This window comes from Alligator mississippiensis, chromosome 8, assembly GCF_030867095.1.
Source record: "Alligator mississippiensis isolate rAllMis1 chromosome 8, rAllMis1, whole genome shotgun sequence".
Classification (NCBI taxonomy): domain Eukaryota; kingdom Metazoa; phylum Chordata; order Crocodylia; family Alligatoridae; genus Alligator; species Alligator mississippiensis.
In genome coordinates, this window is record NC_081831.1 from 15,713,177 (window position 1) to 15,734,918 (window position 21,742).

Here is a 21,742-nt window from a genome sequence, read left to right on the forward strand (position 1 = left end):
ACAGGTTAGAAAAGTGGGCAGTACAATAGGATGCAGTACAACACGGACAAATGCAGAGTGCTACACCTAGGGCGCAAAAATATCCAGCAAACCTACTGGCTGGGAAGTGACCCTCTCAGCAGCACAGAAGCAGAAAGGGATCTCAGTCATAGTGGACTCCAAGATGAACGTGAGTCATCAGTGTGACAAAATCATCAGCAAAGCTAACTGCACTTTATCATGCGTTAGCAGATTCATGATGAATAGAGCCAAGGAAGTGATACTTCAAGAACGATGTTGATAGACTCAAGAGGGTCCAGAAGACAGCCACGCATATGGTTACGGGTTTGCAGGACAAGCCCTATGAGGAGAGATTGAGGGACCTGGACCTCTTCAGCCTCCACAAGGGAAGGCTGAGAGGTAAACACGTGGCCACCTAGAAATTCACTAGGGGGCGCAGCAAGGGATCAGAGATGCTCTGTTCACCAGGGCGCCTCTTGGGGTAACAAGGAACAATGGTTACAAACTGACAAAGAGCAGATTTAGGCTGGATATCAGGAAAAATTTCTTCATGGTAAGGGTGGCCCAAATTTGGAATGGACTTCCAAGGGAGGTGGTGCTCTCCCCTACCTTGGGGGTCTTTAAGAGAAGGCTGGATAGGCATCTGGTTGGAGTCATCTGACCCCAGCACTCTTTTCTGCCTAGGCAGGATAAACTGATAAACTCGATGATCTGTTGAGGTCCCTTCTGACCCTAGCATCTATGAATCTATGAGGCATTGTGCCTTTATGTAGGGTTGTGCAAAGCTTCGGTCCCCGATTTGATTCAGCGGAGATTCAGCCTGATTTGTGGCCAAATTGCCAAATCCGAATTGAATCAGAATCCTGCAAAATCAATTCGGAGAGATTTGGAGATTCGGACACAGACACAGCTTTAAATGTTTTTTCTACATACCTCTAGGTAGCAGGCAGATCATGCGCCCCAGCATTGCAGCATTCATGGAGTGTGCCAAAGGAGTGTGGGGGGGGTCCCCAGAGTGCTTAGCAGCAGACCCGGAAGTGGACCAGAAGCACTCCCGGTCCACTTCTGGGTCTGCTGGGGAGCGTGCGGGGGGGAGGCCTGCACCAACCTGGCTTGATGACTGGTGTCTCCAGGGTCGGGGTGGGGGGGCACCCAGGGTCCTCCTGTGGCTGATCGCTGAGCCAGGGAGGCTCAGGGGGGGCCCCCATTGCACTCCGCAGCAGACCCAGAAGTGGACTGGAAGTACTTCTGGTCCACTTCTGGGTTTGCCACTGAGCACATGGAGGGCACCCTGCACTCCTGTGGGACGCTCCACGCGCCCCAGCATCGCAGCATTCACAAGCCATGCTTGTACCTCAAGGTATGTAGAAAAAACATTTAAAGCTATGTCTGTGTCTGAATCAACATCGAATCTGCAGATTTGGATTTGGCTGAATCAAATCGAGGACAGTGATCCAAATCAAAGAATCGAATAGCTGTCCCTGATTCAGGCCGAATCTGAATCTGAATTGAATAAGGTCCACTACGCGCACCCCTACCTTTATATAAATATCTGTCAGTAGTCTAAATCTATCCCAACCATGCAGTTGGTCCAATAAATCCACAAAAAAATTATACCTGCCTTTCCCACAGTTTCTCTGTCAGTCATGAGTATGTTTCAAAAGGTGGTGGGATCTGGATTAAACTTTTACCTAATTGCTAGAAAGTTCTCTCTCTCTGCTGAGCATGTCCTTTTGTTACTAATACCACCATAGTTGCACTAGTGACAGAAATGGTTGGGGCCCTAGTTTAGAGGAAGATCTAGAGATTGCCCATGTTTTTAAAATGGGAGTATAAAGACTTGCTTGGATTTACTTCCGGATGATTTGTAATGTTGCCAAATGCTATAGTTCCCATCAACAGGAGAGCCACCTGTGCTGGGTTTAGAAACCAACAATTTTCACCAAAAAAGTGTTTTGAGTAGACACAGCCTGAGTAAGATAAGTTATTGATATTCTCCACTTCAGCAAACGGGCAGATATCTTGCAAACAGAAAAGTTAACAGTGTTAAACTGTTCTGGTATGTAACTCATGGGAATGTTGATTAGTAAGAAAAGACTCGAGTGGGCTTGGTCATGTCAAGCGAATGGTGGATCACAGGATCCCAAAGAATGTGTTGTACTCTGAAGCTTGCAAAGGGTCTAGAGAGAGAGGCAGACCGCTGCACAGATTTCGGGATGTTTGTAAAGATGACATAGCACCCTTTGAATCTCTGTGGATGATGGGGAAGGAGTGCAGAATGCCGCTCTGGTTGATGGATGGAATGAGGCGCTATGAGACAAACTGGATCAAGTTTGGTGATGACTGTCGTAAGAAAAGGAAAGAATCTGTTGCTCGGATTCAGAGCATTGCTAGCGCGTAGGTGTGCCCTACCTGTGGGCAAGACTGTCACTCATGTATCAGACACAGCAGCCAAAGAACTCATAGGCAAATACACCATGTTCGGTACCAATTCACTGAGTGTAACACCAGTAAAGCACATTCACTGCTTGAATCATTGTCATAGGTGCAGACCTGATTCTTACAAAACAAATACACACGCACACACACACTTGGACTCTCTCTCTATTTTTTTCCAAAAGATACATTTTAAATCATAGGTAAGATGTCTTAAGGCAAATCAAGCTAAGGTTTGAGCGCATTCATAAAACAACTTAAAAGAAAACCCCTCTCATATATGCACCCCTACCTTCAAAAGCAGAAGTATTTTCCACGCCTAGAATCCAAATAACCTTAATATGCCCCTACAAAACACACAGCACTGTAAAATCTAGACAGACCTCCAGCTATCACAGCTCTCTCAGAAATACACATAAACATCTTCCAGGTTGTCTATACAGAATGTATAAAACATCCAATTTTCTATATGCCCTAAGCAAAAAAACAAATAAAAAAATCCTTTAGGAAGTCAAGGTTACTCAGATCCATGATTATGTATAGTCTAAAAAAAATTGTATTCATAAATAAATAAATAAATAAATAAATAATTCACAATATGGACACGACTCCTTTACCACCCCTCCAAACAGGGATCATGTTATAATGACCTGTATCACCTGACTTTGGTAGTGCACAATGAGGCAGCCACTGTTGCTGAGAGAATCCACCTCAAACTCTTGCATAAAGAAGATGCTAAACAAGGTATTTATTCAGGTTACAGTGTGACAGAAAACTAACTTAGAGCTGATACTTAGGAGACTACGCTTATGCTTGTCCCATTTTAAAGCACTCTGCGTGCTCACGATATTGGTGCATTCATTCAGTCAAAAAGAAAGTTAAAGTGACTTCTCATTGGTTTTCTAGTGCTGAAACGGACCCTGAGCAGTGGTGAAGACTTACTTTCACCCCACAGGACCTGTACACTTCTTTTAAGCATGACCTTTTGAGCTTTTTCTTAGTGGCCAGTTGATCATGGCTCGTACGGGCACCTTCAACACCTGGACATGCAGCAGAGTTCAGAAGACACGTAACTGGGCAGAAGTTGTACCTGAGCTAAGCTGGCATCTAAACCAAAAGAGAACAAAGCAGACCAAAATGAAGTAGCGTTGGTACAGCACGTGAAACGAAGATAGGACCTTTATCTGAAATTTCTCATGGATTTTTTTTCTACGAAAAACACTAATTCATGAAAAGGGAATGCTTTGTGAAACTCACTGACTTTGAAAAAAAAAAATTCATTTTGAAAAAAATGGAAAAAAGCTATTTGATAAGACTGACACATCTTTTCAGAGTGCACCATTTCAATTTTGAATTTAGAAAATTTTGTTTATTGCTACTGCTAAAATATTAAAAACTAGTGAATTGTCCATCAAGAATGATGGGGGATGGGAGGGAGGGGCGCCACCACCCATCACCCCATGCCGCTGCCACCACCACCTCCTAGGAGCAGGGCGGGGAAGTTTGCCCTGCCATCCTCTCCATCCCCCTCCGCCAGCATCCTGCACCACTGACACCTCCAGTGCTGCTGGCCTCACCCTCTCCACCCGCTCCGTCCCCTCCATCATGATGGCATTCCGCACTCTGATTGGTTGTTTCACTAACCAATCAGAGTGTTCCAAGAGCATATGAACAGATAGACAAACAAACAGACAGACTAAGCCCTTTATTGTATAAGAACAATAAAAAGAAAATAAATCTAAATCCAAATGAAATTATTTGATCGATCCAAAACATAGCTTTTGAATTTTCATAGGCAGACACGGTTCCTTGGGTGAATTTGATATCTTTTATTAGACCAACCCAAATGGTTGGAGAATAGTTAATAAGCAAGCTTTTGGGTTCAAAAACCCTTCGTCAGGCTAAGGAAGTTTCAGCAGTTGGTGTGTGCTCTTCCTGGATGGAATGAAAAGTAAAGAAGCCAGGGGCTGGGCTGGGCTGGGGAGTCCATTGCCAGGCAGATTGTAATGTATCAAAAATCCAATGTCTATGTTTAGTCCCTGATCTCTAGTATCCAGCAGGTTGATGAAATGGAGCTCGTAGGCTCGTCTCTGGGATGTGTTGTGTAAGTTTCCCTTGAGGATCAGGACTGAGATATTGGAGAGAGAGTGGCCCTCCTGTGAGAAATGTGCCCCCACCGGTAATTGGGTGTTTCTGTCTTTGATGGATTTCCGGTGTGCGTTCATTCTGGTGCCCAGTTGTTGTCTGGTCTCTCCTACATATTTTCCATCAGGGCATTTGGTGCATTGGATGAGGTATATCACATTTCTGGAGGTGCAGCTGTAAGATCCTGGGATACTGATGGCTCTGTTGTGGGGTGTAGTGATAGTGGGGGTGGTGGAGATGTGTTGGCAGGTTTTGCATTTCTTGTCCTGGCACGGTCTGGATCCTTTTGGTATGTTCTGGTGTTGAGGAAGTTTGCTTCTGGTGATGAGGTTGGCGAGGTTCGGTGCTTGTCTGAAGGCTAGGATGGGTGGCTCTGGGAAGATCTTTTTAAGAATAGTTTTTTTTTTCTAATATGGGTTGCAATTTTTTGAGGATTTTCCGTACAGGTTCAAGGGATGGGTGATAGGTCATAACCAGCGGTGTGCAATTTGTGGGTGTTTTTCTTCTGTACTGCAGCAGTTCTTCACGTGGTATCCAGGTGGCTCTTTCAAACGTGTGATCTACCTCTCTGGAGGAGTGTCCTTGCTGGGTGAAAGCCTTTTTAAGATTGGTGAGGTGGCAATCCCAGGTGTGCTCTTCAGTACAGATGCGGTGGTATCTGAGGGCTTGGCTGTATATCACAGCTTTTTTGGTGTGTTTAGGGTGATTGCTGGTTCTGTGCAGATATGTACGTTGGTCTGCGGGTTTCTTGTATACTGTGGTCTGTATTTTACCCTTCTGGATACTGATCATTGTGTCTAAAAAGGGGATGTTGGTGTTGGAGTATTCTAAAGAAAGTCGGATGGAGGGGTGGTGACTGTTGAATTTCTGATTGAACTCAATCAGAGATTGCAGGTTCTCACTCCAAATGATGAAGATGTCATCGATGTATCTTAAGTATAGCAAGGGTTTGATGGAGCAGTTCTTAAGGAAGACTTCTTCCAGGTGGCTCATAAAAAGGTTGGCATACTGCGGGGCCATTTTAATGCCCATAGCTGTTCCCATCATCTGGAGGAAGTGTTGATTATTAAAAGTGAAATTGTTGTGTGTGAGGATGAAGTGTATAAGGTCAGTAATATCTTTGGGCCTGTATTCTGGGTTGTAATCTTGTTCCTGTAGATATGTAAGGCAGGCTTGGATGCCATCCTGGTGTGGGATGTTGGTATATAGGCTGGTAATGTCTAGGAGTGTGTTGCTGGGAAGGTGGTCTATGTTTTTAAGTTTCCATAGAAAGTCTGTAATGTCTTGTACAAAGCTTGCTCTGTGGGTGACAAGCAGTTTTAGGATTGATTCAACAAAACCTGATATTTCCTCAGTTAGGGTCCCATGGTTGGATACGATAGGTCTGCCAGGGTTCCCTTGTTTGTGGATTTTAGGGAGCATGTAAAAAGTCCCCGGGTTAGGTAGCGGGGGGATCAAGGTCTGTAGTTTTTCTTTCTAAATGTTACAACTCTGTTCCATTTCAGAACAAAAAAAAGGTAGCATATGTTGCAAAATAGGAAATCTGATTCTTGCCTACCTCTAATAAGAACGTATTCCTTGCATACAGTTCCTATTTGGCTTTCTTGATTTACTTATTCAATTAAAGTTTCTATAGTTCATTAAAAAGGTGTCACTTAATGTTTTTAGTTCAGAGAAGAAGTCACAAACATAGAAGATAGGGTTTCTTTAACAAGATTCTCTAAAATAAGTGAGTTATCAGTAGAACAGTGGAAGGGCCTAGGTTTTGTGTTAGAAGTAAATAAACTAAAGAAGTGCAAGAACAATCACGGGTGGGGGAAATATAGGGGTGATGAAAAACACGTATATGTCGAAGCTTATGTTATAAAGGTTTCAACAATATATTGGTGCCAATGACACTAAAGGAGGTAGCAAAAACCCCTCAAACAAACAAATACAAAAAACCTAACATTCTGGCTAGAGTCCTGAAGGACATTAGAGTTTCCTTCAGAACCAGTGGCCTGAAGGACTTGATTGAAGAGCTTAAGAAGAGCTATGTTCCCAAACAAACTGCCATCTGAGAGGCAGAAATTAAATGTAAGAAACCATGGAGAAAATGTAACCAATGTCCCAGCTAGCCCTAGAAAGCTGCCCTCTGTGCATCATGTTTGCTATAAGAACTAAGACAAGGTTCTCTGTTTGGAACAAGAAGGCTGTAGAGAGACTGCAGAAGAAAAGGAGCTCCCCCTCCGAAGACTGATGGGGGTTGCACAGGATTTTCTCTCTGCCAGGACAAACAGACAGCAATGCAAGAGAGCACGTCTACTTGTGACGCACAAAAAAAAAAATCAGAGATGAGACCACGATAAGAATTATCTGTTAAATATTTTAGAGATAGAAGAAGTGCCAGTTGCTGTCACCAGAAATAAGCATTGCAATTTTGGGTTTTGTTGCACCTGAAAAACTTTTAGTTTTGTGCACTATAAATGGTTCCCCTTGTACAACTGTTTATGCCAGCTCTTCAAGCAGCATGAGGAGTCATTAATCTAAATTACTTGAATTTCTTTTTAAAATTTATTGGGATCTAAATGGTTTGATTAACCCAAATTGATTTATTTACTTCCGAGATATTTCAATTTTTCAACCCAGTTCGTGATAGAAAAAAAAAATTCCTGTCATCTTGAATATTTTCCTAGGATGGGGAAGCCATTTCATGCTACTTTTAAGATCTAAAATATTCTCGATAGTTCAGAAGACTCATCAGCAGGGCCCTACCAGATTCACAGTAGAAGTTGGCTGTGCTGCGGGTCTTTTAATTTTGCAGGTTTCACCATGTGCCTTCCCCTCACCCCGCCACTGATTGGTGGAGGGGCCCCACTTGCAGCTCGCTCCTGATTGGCAGGGAAGCGAAACCCATGGTTTTAAACGTGACACCATTTTTTGCCTCCCCACCAGTCAGCAGCAAGCAGCAGGGCTACTGGGGCACCTCAGCCAATCAGTAGCAAGGAGGCAAAAACGGTGCCATGTTTAAAACCACAGTTTTCACTTCCCTGCCAATCAGGAATGAGCCACAAGTGGGCCCCCTCCACCAATCAGTGGTGGAGGGCATGTAGAGGAACCTGCAAGATTAAAGGAGCTGCAGCACAGCCTGTTTCCACTGTGAATCCAGTAGGTCCTACTTATCAGTTGTTATTTTACAATCTAAACTTAAGGGTTATTTTTTTTTAATTACATGTTTAGCTCTCATGCTTGCTGAGAAAAGCTTGAAAACCTAACTCTGGAGGCTCAAACAGGGGCACAGACAGAAATTACATGTCATGCAATCAGCCTCTTGAAAGTGCTCTAAACCCATGCCCTAACAGAAGAGTATGGCTGCAGAACACTATAAATTAACAAATTAACCCTCATTGTATGAGGGTTCAAATAAAGATGCTCCAAAGCAGAGTGCCTTCATTAATTTCTGTCTGCTCCAGTGCTGGGATGCGGTAGCACAACCTGGCCCCTGGTGCTGTCTCACGATGGGAGGGGGAGAAGGCAAGGGAGGAAGATCAATTCTGAGATGTCCCCAGCTGCACTGGAGTGGGGGTGGGTGGACTGGAACCCCCACCTCAGACTCTAATCCCCCCAAGGTGGGGAGCTTCAATCCACACCCCCCTCCAGTGTGGCTGGGAAACCTCAAAACGGACCTCCCGCCCTGCTTTCTCCCCCTCCCGTCCTGAGTCAGCATGGGACCTGGGGGGAGGTAGAGGGAGGTGGAGTTAGGGGTAGAGGCCACAGAGTGGCAGCCTCTCTCCTTGAACCGGATTTTAGTTGGAACTCAGATGTTAGCTGTCGAGTGAGGAGGATCAGTCTAACTCATGGCGCTTTCTGTTAAGCACCATGGGCACTTGTACATGTGCGGGGGGTTTAGTCCTAGAGTTGCAATCTATGCTTCCTAAATTGAAATGGTGGATTTTTAATTGAAACCCACCATTTCAATTTAGGGGTTTCCGTCACTCCCCAGCTTGAAGGCAGCACCCATTTTGAACCACCTCTTCCCCGACCCAGAGCTAAGGCAGCACCTGGCCCACTAACAGCCCACCTAGGCAGCTCTGGGGGGTGCCACCACTTTGGAGGCAAGGACCAGGGCCACCCACTGCTCAGAGGCTGCTTGGCCCACCAGCAGCTCACCCCCTGGCCACAGGAGGTGGGCAGACTCTGCCAAAAAAAAAAAAAAAAAAAACCACACAGAAAAGGATTGACACCTGCTGAAAGCAGAAGTGGTGAGGAGCCCAAGCCTGCCCTGGGGGTCTTCAAGAGGAGGTTAGATAGGCATCTAGCTGGGGTCATCTAAACCCAGCACTCTTTCCTGCCTATGCAGGGGGTCAGACTCGATGATCTATTGAGGTCCCTTCCGACCCTAACATCTATGAATCTATGAGCCCAAACCCCCCTTTTTGTTTTTGTTTTTTGCTCGGGGGCAAGCTGACTAATAGCTGCAACACATCATTGTAAACTAAACTACGTCAGAATGTAGTTTAGTTCACAATGATACTCATTTAAAACCCCCACAACTCCTGCATGTGTACAGTGTGATGCCATTAAGCCACACAAAGTGACATTTTTTTCACCTGTACATGGTAATGGCATCATGTGTACATGCGTTAAACCCAGGAGCTGCACTTGTATCTATACCAGAGATGGCTAGTAAAAGGAATCTAATTTCCCTTTTAAATGTTTACACCAGCGTCAACGTTTTGCGGGGGGGGGGGGAGAATAATTGTTATTTGTTAAACATTTAATCCAAATAAAATTACTGTAGTTAATTGACAAGGTCTCATTAGCTCATATTACATGAATCTGCCAACATAAGAAAAATGATTAAAATTTTTACTGCAAACCTATCAAGTTTTATAGCTTTTGGTTATACACTAGGGATGGAGGTTTCTGTCCTTTACAGAGGTTCTGGAATAGCACCCCAGTAGGAGTAGTTGGTGAAAGAAACCTAGCCAGTTATATGGTAGAGTTTGCCAAGTTTTTGGATGGGAATTTTGACATGGTAGCCCATGATTGCTAGGGACAGGACTCTGACTCAAGACTAAAGTGACCAGCTTTGAGGGAGCAATAAAGGGTATGCAATCCTAGACATACCACAGAGCTTTCATACTGGAAGCAATCTACATTGCTTCTCATTCTAGTTATTGCAGGTCCCTGACTGCAATGCCGTGGGCAAGCTAATTAGCTTTGCTGACCCATAACTAATTAGTTTGGGCATAGTGCTGTGGTCAGGAAACTGCACTGTTTCCTGTTTGGGAGGCTGCCTTCAGCTACATCCTGAATCTGAAGCAGTGTAGCCACATTCATACAGCACTGCACCTGGAGTAATTAGGTCTGCTTCCTAGCAGAGCTGGTTAGTATAGCTGTGTGAATGTGGCACTATGCCCAGACAAATTAGCTGCGTCTTTCACTAGAGCTAATTTGACTGGGCATGTTGCCATGTGAATGCAGCTACAGTGCTTCCAGTTTGGGATTTAGCCTGGGGCTATGTCCTGAACCGGAAGAAGCCTATATAGCTACATTCCTGCAGTACGTACAGCATCATGTTGTGACCTCTCGCCAGAGGCACCTAGACACTGCCTGGAACTACAGGCATGCCTGAGGAAGTGGTTGTCTGATCTAGAAGCAAGTTTTCAAATTCAGAGCAGAAGTCTCATTTCAGGGATGCTCTGGGGACACAGCCCCAAAAGTTGCATCTGTCCAAAAAAAAATTGGGATGGTTGGTTGCTTTGCCCAACACTTCACTGTGGGAAAGTTACAAGGTAAAGCTAAGGGGTTGCTGATGCATTTTCTTTGCCTTTTTAAATCCCAAATTTGGGCTTCTGTAAGCAAAAGGCATTTGTGTGAGTATTTGTTTCTCCCTTCTTGTCTTTGTACAAAAGCCTTCAAATTCTTTCTCCCCTGAAAGCTACAGTTTTGCTTCAAGAAATCTCCTTTGTCTTCTTTTAGCATTCACTTTGCACAGTATAAATGCCATTTTTGGTCATCAGGAGTCACTGCCATAGCTATTCTTCTTGACTTCTGCCCTTACCTGAACATGGTCCTCTTCAGCTTCCTTCTGCATCTTTCGGTTCACTGGAAACTTCTGACTTTTTCCCCATATGCTCCTCATGTTTCGTTCTTAGTTCAGAGACATTTTAGAGCAGCCTGATGCCAGTTCAGTTCTCAGAACATATCCTTTAGTCTCATTGCAGATAAAATTGGACTAGAAATGTGCTGTGTCATGATTCTGATGTGAAATGATGTAGTTATCCAGTTTCTGTTACTGCATTATTTCAGCTGCTGAAAGCAGTTTAAAAAGAAAATCCTCCCTCTACCCTTTCTTTAGTAAAACAAGGAATGAAAAACAATTTGTGTAAAGTGAATGTCTTTACAATCTGCCAAATGCAAACTGGATTTGGGGTGCAATTCTTTTATATAGTGGCATGTGTTTCTATGTCTAGTGTATACATGCCACCCATTGACGTTATTTATGGAGCGACAGTTCCATACTGTAACTCTTTAGCTGGATGGTTCAAATAACATGAATTAGGAACACTAACATTAAAAGTGTCATTGGGTTTCAGAGCTAACTCCCTATTACTCTTAGATCACGATTCTGGTCTATTTAGACTGAATAAGAGAAGTCTGCTTAAGTACACAAACATAAAATTATCCTTCCCGTTGGAAGCCAGAAGCTTAAGTTTTGAAGGTAATGACGTTGCCAGAAAATAGTATGGTGAACCATTGTAAAACCCAATAGGATTCACCTTGTAAGAAATAAGTTGTGCAAGTGAATGCTGTATCCTGAGAGGTGATGATCAACTTGAGTGTCCAGTGAACAGAATCCCTTGTCTGAAGGAATCTGAGGGCATTGGGTACCTTATGAGATGTGATCAGCCCCTCGCCACAATGAGCTCTCAAGAGATATTATGCGACTTTGATGCTTATTCATAATCATAAACCACTAGCAAAACTACAATCCAGGATGTAGAATAGATCATCTTCCAACACAAAACTCAAAGAGCAAGATTTGCATGCAAGCATCACATTTGCAATTCTGATTGTCTAATAGGAAATGGCTCCTAACCGGGGGAGGGGCAGACAGGAAATATTACAGCAACATTATTTTGTTACACTAATTACCAATAATGGCACATACTAGGATACCAACCACAGTCAATTCATTTTAAAAGCTATATAATAATGTTTAGGATAAGGAATTAATTTTTATAGCCGCTGAAGCAGATTTACTTGTACTGTAATACAGATTTATTACAAATTAAATTTCCTAATTCAAGTGCTTGACTTGAAGAGCCTTGGCAACTTACAAGGGGAGGCACCCTGTTGTAAAAAGGAGATCTTCACCAACGTCAAGGTGTACTTCTTCAGGAATAAGAGGCATGCAGGATGTTATTAACCCCTTCCAAGCCATTATGCTGCATTCAGTGAAGTACCAAATTCTTTTCAAAAATATTTTCCCTATTATTTCATTGTCAAGAAAACGAGATGTTCACCCTTAAGATTGCTCCTTCCCTCCTGTTAGCATAACCTCTAAAACATGGAGTCTCAACAGAAGGGCTGTTAACAAGTATAATGGGGGTCCAATTACCCTGCCCTTCTCATAGAATAGGCGAGATGGATGGTCTAAGAACTGAAAAAGTAATGATAAGTCAGCACTGCTCTAAAGAACAACGGTTCTAAAACCTAAATATATCAAAGGGTTAAGAAACCCCTTTGGACTGGACAGAAAGGTATCTAGATATATGGCCCCATTTCCAGTCCTGGTGTCTCTTTTTGCATGTGCTTTGCATGAACAACTGACCAGTCACTGTCTCAGATATAAGCACCTCTTGTTGTTCTAGCATGCAACTGCAGGTCTTGTATTTGCTGGCAAATGCATCCACCTGTGTTAGAGACAGGGCTCTCTTAGGACAACTGAAGAGTTGGGACAGAGACAGCCATAGATATTTTATTGGACAACTGTAGAGCTGGGACAGAGTTAGACATGCTTTCAAATGCAAGAAATTCTTCTTTAGGTCTGACCAAAACAAGCCAAGCACAGCAACCTGTATTGGCAGACTCAGTCACAATGTGAGCTATGACCAGGTTTTTGTTTTTTTTTTTTTGGGGGGGGGGGGGGGGGGTTATTGAAGAACAAGACAAAACAAGATTTCAGAGTAAAACTTTGCCGATAAAAGTACTACAGAGAAATTTCAGAAAGTCAAAACATTAAGCGTTACTAGCAGAACACCGTAATTTTGTGGAAATTTCTGCAGCATTTCATGCATTTCCCCCACTCCTCCACCTTCCTTTTATCTGCTTTTCTGAAGACATGGATATTCAGATTCAACTCTTTAGAAAATACAAGACCAACTCCATTTGTATCAGTGAATTTGACACGTACATAACTGGTGATAACGCTGGTCCCAAAGGGCAGAGCCAAAAAAATGGGGGGGGGGGGGGGGGAATCAGTAAGTATGTAAGATCCCATGAGTAAATCTAGCCTGAAAAATAGGTAAATGTTTTCAATAAAAAACAACATCACCACAAATCTTTGTCCAAGATTCAAACTAAACTCAATCAGACCTTTTTGTGAAGTATAAAAACTCAGATTGGTTTTGTTTTCTTCCCTTTTTTGGTTCCAATAGTGGCCCAGAAGACAAGCTGTCATAGCCCTAAGAGAGGCTGGCTGAAATATTTTCCATCCGTGCAGAACTTCGGATCCCAAATTGTCCATCTCCCAAGAAAAGCTAATCTTGCAAGAGCTCCAGCCCCTGATCTACAAGGCTAAGAGGGTTGGATGAGCTTCCAATGAAATGGTAGGCATAACAGGGTATAAGAACTAAAGCACCTGAGTAGAAGTCAGGTGATCTGAGCTGAGCTACCATGGTTATGGGCATGCTGTAAACATTGAGAGAGAAAGGGAAATTATACTTCTTCACACAGCCCCTACTGCCTTGCTGTGTGACTTGGGTGGAAGGAACCCCTTTGACACCACAGGATTTCCATTTCCCTACCAAGGAAGTCACAGTTACCAGTATAGATATACTTTGAGATGCTTGGGGGAAAGAAAGTGTATAAATGCAAAATAGGGTCTGAGTAGAGGCATCTGAGGTTCTGCTTCCCTTTTACAGATCCTTTCGTTGCAACTGAATAGGGAACTATTCCCATTTCCTGGATTTCAGGAGAAAGCTTCAGAGCTGGCCAAGGGGAAGTAGACTAGTCTACACGCTCCATGCCCTGCAGTTCTTCGGGACACTTGCGCTTAGAGAGATCAGTTACACATTTCCTTTTCTTTATATTGTCCGAGCAGCAGCTTGGTTGTATAAGTATCTCTAGCTGGAGGTTTTTGATGGGGGCAGTGTCCAGAAAGGCCCCATGAAATCCTACTGTATTTGTTTCCACTATCCAGCCAACACCCCGCATGAAATGGCTTTCAATGTCTACGTCAAATTGCTGGTGAGCAAACGTCCACCTTACAGAATTCAGTTTTTATCTTGTTGATAGTTTTCAGGTTGCGTGTGAAGGAATGAATGTGCCACCTGGAGAATGAACTTTCCCTCGACCCTTGGTGTTCCTTTTCGAACAGGGTGATGGGCAATCACGTGAAAAGATGCCCTTTTATACGCAGACACTGCTGTGTGAGCTCTGTGAATAAGTGAAAACGTCCATGTCTAGGGACTCTCCTCTCCTGCCAGCAATAGGAGCTAGTGGTATTCTGTAGCCAGAACAGCTGGGCTGTTTTCCAATCTGACACTTCATTACTATATTTCTCTTAAAAATAACAAAATATTAAACTTCTAGATGTTTCATTATTTTATAGCAGTTTAAATCCTATACCATCAGTGAGAACCGTCAGTTGAATATACTGGATGTATACACTGCCAGCCCTGAAAGATTCCCCTCACTCATGGGAGTAGGGATCCATAACAGGTTTGAAAGCCACACTCCTGCCATCCGGTGTGTTTTACATGGGCACCTCCCAGAAACTTCTCTCAAAATCCTTAGCAGAAAGAATGACCACCTGGAGTGGATTCAAAAGCTGCTTCTCTTCTGTAATACTGAATCAAGGGCATGCTTCTAAAGCTTCGTAACAAAGTCTCAGGCACGTGCCTTGCATTTTAAAGGCCACATTATAGCTTGATATATTGACAAAGCTCACTCTGAGCCCCAGAAAGGCATATTTATTCAATTTAACTGATTTTGGTTTTATTTCATTTCATGTCTAATCACTGCTATAAAGAGGCTCCTTTACATTATGTTTCATCTTAGAACAGAAGTGCTAAAGGAAGAGATTCAACAGCTTCAACATAAAGCTCTGAAAAAAAGAGGAGGAAGGGGGAGTGTTTTCTCGTACAAACAGTGGAAGGACCATGAACTCCCACTGAGGTTTTCCTAAACTTCAGAATAAATGAGACTTTCCTAATACTTTTCCCAGTGCAAATAAACAGACGGGGAGTCTGCGCCATGTGGCTTGCACTGCCCGATTCATCACAGCATCCCAACTGCAGGTAACAGTGATTACAGCTAATTATCGGCAATTACCACTGCTGAGCTAGTAGGTGTGTTTTTCCAATAACTTCCAGCAGTTACTGAGACTTTGAGGACTTCTCTGCTCAGAAACGTTTAAGGGAAGCTGCACTTCCCTAGCCTTGCCATCCACGCTGTTTACCTGAAATGGTATCCCCATTGCACATCACAGCAGGGGTGGAAGGGAGAGAAAAAACCAAAACCAAGGCAAAACAAAACCACAAAGCCATTGCGTTGCTGATAATACATACTTTGCTTCTTTGGCATGGCATCTTGAGTGGGCACCCATTTCAGCTAGAACAACTCTTCCCCTCTCTCTCTCCTGAAAACCTATTTTGCAATCAAGTCCAGATTGCCACCCCCCATGCAGATATAATTCAATTCAGACAAAAACACAAGTCTAGTCGGTGCTTTCCCCGCATATAAAGTACACGGCAGTGGGCTGAGGAATGGACCCTTTGAGAAATTCGTATGCCAGCCTTCCCACTATTGTAATTTCATTCTGTCTTTGTAATTGTCTGATATTACATTGTTCCCTGCCGGAAGATTAATTAGCTAGTCTTACCCTCAAACATACCATCCCTCTGAAACCCTCAAGGAACCTGGAGTGGTGCCAAGTCTCTCGTATTTGCTATTCTGGCTGGCAGCTGCTACTGTATCTAAGAAAGCCTCGTTTTCTCCCTTAACAACAGTTGCTGTGCCAACTGACCCCCTTTTCCCTCCCCCTTCCCTTCTAAACCCACCACCAAAGAGGTAGCTAAGTTTCAATGCCGCAGGCCGGGGAAAATGGGGGGGAGGGGGGAGGAAGGGAAGAGAAAGCCCGCACACCCCACACAAACCCACCCTCTGATTGGCATAATTACTCACACTCATTAAGTATGGCTGCATTGCATATGCAAATCGAGCGAGTCAAGTGCACAGGGCGCGTCAGGCTGCCGGAGCACCAATAATGCCTTTCAGATTCCTCAGTCCTGTCTAGCGTTGGGAAGAATGTGAGCGAGATGGCATCTCACAGGCTGGTGTGCCGAACTGACAGAAAACAGCCTTTGCATTCAAGCTAAAGACCTACAGCGTTAACACCGAGATCCTTGAAAAGGGAGAGGGGGGGGAAAAAAAAAGAAAGAGAGCGAGAAGAAAATGGGGGGGTGGGGAATGAAGGTGGGGGGTGTAAGGGAACATCGCCAGCCATTTTGGAATGAAGGGAAATGCGGCGGGGCAGAAAGGGAGACACGCAAACCTGCCTGTAGATATTTCTGCATCTCCTACCCCACCCCATTGTTTCCCCCTCTCCGACAGGTTGCCCTCCATCGTAATCAGCGCTCAGCACTCAAGACTTTGTATTTTGCAGCTGCCATTAGCGAAGACAAGGGCGTTCTGCATACTACAACTGCTTATTGTGTGCACACTTGGCAAAGCGCCTGATCCACCACTGAATACCTCGGCGTGCCGGGCAGTATATTTTCTGCTTTTGTTTTTCCCCTCTCTTCCATATCCCCACCTTCCCCTTTTATTTACCCATTTTATTTTGAAAATGGTGACCGAACAGTCTGATTTTGGCTGTTGCCAAGTGGACAAAATGTTTAAAAACAAAAAAAGAGAGGAGCGTCTTGTTTTAAAGGGAGGGGAATCACAATTCTCTCTCAGAAGAGAAGGGTGCAAACAAGAGACATACCCATTTGCTTTAGCAACTGGCATTCAAGTCCATACTTGCAAGCTTCCCCACCCCCACCTCTCCCCCCGCCGCCCCCGCTTGTTTGTATGCTGCCAAGGAATGAGCTATCAGCATACACTTGTTTTGGGTTTGTTTTTTTTTTCTTTTCCTCTTTTAAAGCTTAAAAAATAGAAAGGCGCATTTTTAAATTCCAACACACTCTGAAAAGCGATGCTAATTAACCAGCAAGAAATTACCTCGCAGATTGGATGCCTTTGCAGAAGGTCCTCGAGAAGTTATGCTCGCCTCCTAAAAATGCTAGATCGGTTAATGTGTATATATATTTTTTAGTTTGCTACTTTGCCACAGTCAAAAAATAAAAAGTGCCTGCCCCTCACCATCACTAGATTTCCAGCTGTGGTCCCCTTCAGGGCCAAGGCAGTGGATACGAGTGAGAATTTGCAAGAGGAGGTATTGCATGTGAAAGCAGGTCATGTTTGTTTTTTTTAAAAAAAAGAAGGGTGGGGGGAGGAATAGGATCCCTGCAATACCACTAGTAACAGCTATGAGCAAAAATGAATATATTGGACTCTTTATAGCCTGACACAGTTTTAGCTCCTGTACACAAGATACTTTATCCATATCCAAGGTTAAAAATTCAAGACATTGGAGGTAGCAGCATCAGGCTATTTTGCTTCTCAGTAATACCGGCTTGTGGTTTTAAAGTTGGAAAGGGAGAAAGCTTTGTCACAGCTGATTGTTCTTCCCGTCCCTACACACACACCCCCAACCCACCCACCCAAAACAAAACCCACGCATCAACTCTTCGGGGGAGACGGCTGCTGCATTTGCTTGAAACGGACCGTACACTAGGGTGCAGTAAAATGTTTTAAAACTCTGCATTATGAGGGCTGCAGAAAATGATCAAATATTATCATGGGGGCTAATTAAGTTCCAACGGTAGAACAACGAAGCCAAAGCGTATTACCGTCCTCCTCTGTAGAGTCCCCCCCCCTTCCCCTGCCGTCCTCGTGTACTACAGGAACATGAATTAAGCTCTGATGAATGCGGTATTAATTAATTACATGAAGACATTCATGGAAGGGGTGGGAGGTAGTGGGGGCTTTGCGCTATGCAAATTACCTGGGGAGGGGCAGTTGTAAATTTGTTTCCTATTGTTTTTCTCACCAGAAGGTACAGAGTCGAAACTGCATGTTAAGTCAGTGTGGCTAACCTGCAGGCACCAGACACAGCATCAGAGAGATTTAAAGTCATCTGTCTTGTACAGCTGAGACAAGCGGTGAGAATAAGATATCTCAAAAATAAAGAGAGAGAGAAAGAAAGAGGAGCTTGTAAAGCCCACAGCTCTGTGCCGCCATTTTCTTTCACTGAGAAGGGTGGATATGAAATCAATTTCACACATGCCGAAATGGCTGTTCAAAAGGGTTTTGCTCGTAGGAAGTTAACAGGACATGCTCAAAGGAGCCAGCGCTGGGGAGCATTTTGTTTTGCATACGGAGATTGCTTGCATGTGGCATGAGCCAAAATATTAAACCATTAAAAAAAAAAAAAATCAAAGCTCTGTGTATAACTTCAAAGTATATTCTCCACCCTCTCACTCAAATGTCATTAATCAAAGGAGAAGAAGGAATGACCAATTATAATGGATGGTTAGGGCTTGGAGAGGAAAAAACGTTTCAAATAATGTTTAAGTGAATGTGTTGCTTAGGTTGAATCACGGAGGCAAGTGTAAAATGTGATATAGGCAGGTCCTGCACCCGCTCCCATTTGCGCGCAGCCCTACTCATACATGCTCAGCCCTGCAAAGCTACACCAAAGCCGCCCAGCACCTGGATATTACTACTAAAGAGCTCTATTCCTATACCACCATGCCAGCAGTGGCCCCGCTGGTACTTTGCCAATCCCCAACAATAGTGAGTCTTTTGCATCCCCATCTAGTCCAGTTCTAAGCCCTTCTCTGCAACTTATTTTTTTCCTTGTGATCTTAAGGAAACTTTGAACTCGGGTGTACACAGCTGAAGGCTTGATGTAGTCACACCATAGCACTAGAAGGAGCTCTTGACATCCTACTGGCGTTGGCCACTCAGTTTGTTCCAGATGACATGGCCCAAGTATCTCACTTTGCCCCACTTCTGGTAGATGTTGCCACATTGTTCTCTCACCTTACGTTTTGGATTATGGAACTATGTGCAACTATACTTGCAAAATATATGTTACAGTGACCTGTTTTGCAAATACTCTTTAAGTCCTTCTTTAATTGTTGAGAATTATTTAATGTCAGAAGTCAAAGAACCATAAATATTGACAGCACATTTTGGACCTTGCTTTCCCCACTATTATCCTGATCAGACTGTTCTTACTTCAGCATTTTCTACTCCTACCAACTTCTCATTTTTTTAATAAAATTCATTTCTCCAACATTTTTTCTAAATATTTTGCTTTTCCTCTTGTTTCTCCAGCTCCCTGGAATGCTATCCTCCTTATGCATCCCATCCTCAAGTCTCTTCTATCAGGCTCATAGTCCCCTTTCATCCTCCCTATGTAGTCAAGTGCTGCAGTTGTACTGAATGCTACCAGTAGTTGACTTTGTTGCTTGTGATGTTTTCGCTTTCTCACCAAATATACTCTTTAGCACTCAGCTGTAGGGTGTTATAAATATAACATCATTTACTCTCAATTTCTTCAACACATTTTAAAATGTTGGGTTTGTTTTCTTAAACTCACCTTTAAAATAAAATCCCACCCTGGCTGTGTGATTGCCCTTGCTATTGTACCAATCTTCCTGTTAATTGGTAACTGTTAAATTCAGATTATATACCAAGCAGTTTACATCCAGAACAAAACAGGACTGCCAATCTGCTTTGCAAACAAATGCTTTCCTTCAAGAACAAAGATTTTTAAAAACCTCTCTGCTAACTTTTAAATGCTCATTGAAAACGCTCTTATTTTCAAGGTTTTCCACTTTGAATAACCACAGCTTTCTTTTTTTTAATCTCAAAAGAGAGCAATCGGAAAGAGAAGAAAGGACTGGTAAAGAAAATGATTAGAGGAATGGGTACACGACAAAAGGAGAGAAACTTCATCCCTTCCCATTCTAAGTGCAAGGCACACTTCTTCAAGCTGCTTTCTCTAGTGCAGACAGAGCAGTGTCTGCATTTTACAAAAAAACCCCAAACCAATAGCCTACCAAAACAAACTACCGTACTATGCACATAATGCTTCCCCTTGGGGGGACAAGGCGGGGCGAGAAGAGACAGAGATGAACCACATGCGACATGCTAGCCACATCACTTAATATGCTACTAGAATGTGTTCAAATATTACAGTGATGATGAGCATGATATGAAATCCTGGGTTTTATTCCTCTATCACATATTTTATGTATGGCTTTAGACAAATCACTTTTCTATCTTCCCTCAGGATCCTGGACAGTGGAATATGGTAACCCAGTGCCTACCTCATAGCTGTGTTATGAGACATGAGACACGGAAGTTTACTGTGTGCAATGCATTATTTTATTAAACAGGCACTGCTTTCTGATTGACAGTGCTTGAAGGGAATATGCTCGCAGCATGCAACACCTAAAGATGCAAAGGACCCATTTAGAGGGGTACAGGTTGGTGTAATGAAGACTGAAGGGATATGCTTAAATAAGGGAAAATGAAGACAAGACATCAACCCCCTCCCCCCAACATTTACAGACTTACTGCTTATGTTTAACTGAACAAACACTAGACAGCGTGCTCTGCTAATATTTGAGGAAGAAAAAAATTGCATTAGTCTGAGGGTAGATTTAAGTCTTTTCTATCCATGTTTTGTGAATCTGCAAAACCCTTCCTACAATATTAATAACCCATCTATTTCCATTACCAAAGCAGCAGCCACTCTCCATTTTTCACCAGGATGAGCAGGTAATTTTGGCAAAATGAGGGAGGGGAAAAAAATCCAGCTCTTCCATGGCAAACAAATGTATACAACATCCCCGACAGCTGGTCCTTGCCCTTTGTGGTCCACAGTCCCCCTCAAGGCTCACAGAAAACTTAGTGAAAGGTAACCCTCAGGTATAAGCTCACCCTCTCTTCAAAGCCTGGGATCTCTTCTTTTCTTCTGTTTGTTCCTTAACTCTCTCCTGAGACTTGATTACTTGTGTCTCCTCAGCCTTGCACCATCTGTCCTTGGATACCCTTTGTTATCAAATCTATTCCCACAGCTCCAGCTACTTCAGGGATCTGCAACAAACTCCCAAGAATTTCCCCTCCCAGGGCTCCAAACCCTTCAATTCACCTGCTTCTTAAGCCTCCTCCTAAGTAATACAGGAGAGCTATTATTACTGTATGCGAGGTCTGGAGGGTGGCAGCAGAAAACAAAGGATAGACTCTATTTTGTAGCTCAGGGAGCTTATCTTCAGGGAACGGCATTGTGGAATCAATGCCAGACTGAACTTGCAATCAGGTACGTAAGAAAAAGGTCAGTTTACATCGATCAGTCCTGCCCTGGGCTAGTTCCTTTAGTTTGCTTAGGCTAAGCAGCCAGCTTCATATATCATGAACCAGACCCCCAAGTTCAAGGGACTAGGTCAAAAGCCAAGGGGCAGTCTCACACTCCCTCTCGTGTATTTGAGTGAGGGACATTGCTTTAGGCATTTCAGTCTGCCATTTTGGAGTTTAGCTCTCCCTGCCAGCACAGGAGAGTTTCAGCAGTGCTAGACAGAGTAAGGTGACTTTGGGCAATACTATGTTTTAGGGGCTCTCCCTGGAAGACCCAGGTAAAAATAATAGTAATAATAAAATTAAATTAAATTAAATAAAAATCAAACTATGCTGATTATCCAGAATGCCTTCTGGGGGCAGGGGGATTTCAGCTTTGATGCCAAATCAAACCTCCAAATTTTAGTTTGTTCTGGCTTCCCCTCAGCCCAGCAATTCATCCATTATGGCCTTTGGTGCAGCCACCTCAGACTGG

At 43.5% G+C, this 21,742-nt stretch overlaps 1 protein-coding gene and 1 long non-coding RNA gene across 6 annotated transcripts in view; one reads left to right on the top strand and one right to left on the bottom strand.

Annotated features, from left to right (window-relative positions):
- LOC132252098 (uncharacterized) overlaps positions 1 to 17,902 on the top strand; it is a 30,513-nt gene extending 12,611 nt beyond the window's left edge. The window contains exons 3-5 of the long non-coding RNA XR_009463844.1: positions 13,227 to 13,397; positions 14,851 to 15,089; positions 16,405 to 17,902. This is a non-coding gene — a long non-coding RNA (uncharacterized LOC132252098). The remainder of the gene's footprint in view (positions 1 to 13,226; positions 13,398 to 14,850; positions 15,090 to 16,404) is intronic.
- Positions 1 to 20,930, bottom strand: part of TNRC6C (trinucleotide repeat containing adaptor 6C) — a 619,746-nt gene extending 598,816 nt beyond the window's left edge. For all 5 annotated transcript variants that reach the window (XM_059732172.1, XM_019494291.2, XM_059732174.1 and 2 more), the window contains exon 1: positions 20,854 to 20,930. The gene's annotated coding sequence lies outside the window, so the exon portion shown is untranslated. The remainder of the gene's footprint in view (positions 1 to 20,853) is intronic.
- Between the last annotated feature and the right edge of the window lie 812 nt (positions 20,931 to 21,742).